The 2,228-nt window shown below is 36.7% G+C and overlaps 1 pseudogene; it reads left to right on the plus strand.

Annotated features, from left to right (window-relative positions):
• The first annotated feature begins 823 nt into the window (after nucleotides 1-823).
• On the plus strand, nucleotides 824-1,883 carry LOC144379504 (olfactory receptor 5G3-like; annotated as a pseudogene).
• Nucleotides 1,884-2,228: the final 345 nt, after the last annotated feature.

The raw sequence follows: 2,228 nt of genomic DNA on the forward strand, positions 1-2,228 counted from the left end.
ATTATATTTCTTCATTTGAATTATATGATTGGTGGAATTTTCTTTACTTCATTTAACTCCCAACTTGAATCCTCTGTTCTTATCTCTTTGTGCCACTTCTGTGTTCATGATGGTCAAAAGTAAATATATCCAATCTCTCATTTGCAGGGCAGTCCTTTATAAACATGAATAAGATTATTATGTGTTATGATAGAATCCTCCCCATTCTAAATAACCCTACTGACATTTGTTTACATTTCCCTTTGTAAGCCTTTTATAAGGGGAAGAGATTAATATACACAGATATGGGTGTTGTCTTCATGACATCTGAGTGGTACTATCCACTCCATCAAAACAGGAACTGAAAGGTCTTTAGTTCTGTTCTGTTTACCCCATCCCAACTATCAATTATCAGGATCTGAATTTTTCATCATTTTTTACAATATCACTGGTTACTGTATTCCTGGGTAGGCATTACTATTCTATCATGTGATAAAGATGAAACACAGAGACTGAATTAATTTCAAATACAGTTTTAGAACCCAAGGGAGTTTTAGATTTTATAGTTAGACTGCTCTTTTGATGGCCGAGAGTACCTGAATCTAAAAGGATCAAGTATGAATTCCTCAAGTTTACACAGGGATCACAACTGACAGGAACTAGTCCTTGGGAATACTGTTGACCAGTCCAACACTGTTTCCATAACTGCCTCTTTTACAGATCCAAAAAACCAAAAACCAAAAACAACACTGTAATCAGTTTAAGAGGCTGTTTTGTATATGCCCATTGATATTTTAAAAATAAAATGTATTTTTTAACTTCTTACATAGGTTACAACTGACCAATGGAAGATAAAAATCAGACAGAAGTGACTGAATTTCTTTTCTTGGGCCTCATAGATCATCTCCATCAGCAGATTGTCCTCTTTGTCATGCTTCTCTTTGTCTATCTTGTCACCCTGGGGGGTACATAGGGATGATCATTCTCATATGGACTGATCCAAGACTCCACACACCTATGTACTTTTTTCTCAGCCATTTGTCATTTGTAGATATTTGTTCTTTTTCTTCCATTGCCCCCAAGATGCTGTGTGGTATCTTTGTAGAGAAAAAAAGCATCTCTTTCATGGGTTGTACCACACAGATGTGGTTTTCTGGTTTCTTTGTGGTATCTGAATGTTTCCTCCTGGCTTCTATGCCATATTACCAGTATATGGCCATCTGTAAGCCCTTGCTGTATACACTCATTATGTCTCAGAGGGTCTGTGTGCAGCTAGTTATGGGGCTTTATGCCATGGCTTTTATAAGCAGCATGACCTATATGACATTGACATTTTGCTTATGCTTCTGTGGTCCAAATATCATCAATCATTTTTTTTCTGTGATATTTCACCACTGCTTTCCCTTGCATGTGCAGACACTTCCATGATTCAGTTTGTATTTTTCTTTTTGGCTGGATCTATAGGAATACTCAGTGGCCTGATCATCATGGTCTCCTATGTTTGCATCCTGGTGGCCATCTTGAAGATCCAGACTGCTGATGGGAGATAGAAAGCTTTCTCCACTTGCTCTTCTCACCTGGCAGTTGTCTCCATCCTGTATGGGACTCTTTTCTTTACCTATGTTCGGCCTGGCTCAACTTCCTCTCTGGATATCAATAAAGTGATTCCTCTATTTTATACTGTGGTAATCCCCATGTTGAACCCCCTCCTTTACAGCCTGAGGAACAAGGAGTTGAAAAATGCATCAGGAGGATGTTTGAAAGGAAAAATTCTCTAATGGTTTTGGTAAAATAAAACTCTGTTGTGTCATACCATAGATGTTGGTTCATAATGTGTTGTAAAAAGAACACTGGGCTGAGAATGAGAAGCTCTCTTTAATTCCTGGGTGGTTACCAGGTTACTTATAGACAGTCTATATTTTTTTTTCTTCAGTCTTCTTCATTGCTAAATGATGGGGAATACAAAATAATTTACAGATATATTAAAGGTATAAATTTAATGTATGCCAGAAGAAAATCCAGAACAGTTATGTATCTCATATGTGGGATGACATTTATTCCAGACTAGAAAAGCAAATGTTATAAGGGAAAGATGTTATGAGTGAAAGAAAGAGTTCATTAATAAAGGTTTCATAGATCTTGTTAAAAGTTGAACAATGGAAAGTGAGAGAACACTTGCAAAATAGGTGACTCATCATGAGTTAATGTCCCAGTAGGAAAGTGCTGAACATATATGTATGTATATATGA

This window comes from Halichoerus grypus, chromosome 11, assembly GCF_964656455.1.
Source record: "Halichoerus grypus chromosome 11, mHalGry1.hap1.1, whole genome shotgun sequence".
Lineage (NCBI taxonomy): Eukaryota > Metazoa > Chordata > Mammalia > Carnivora > Phocidae > Halichoerus > Halichoerus grypus.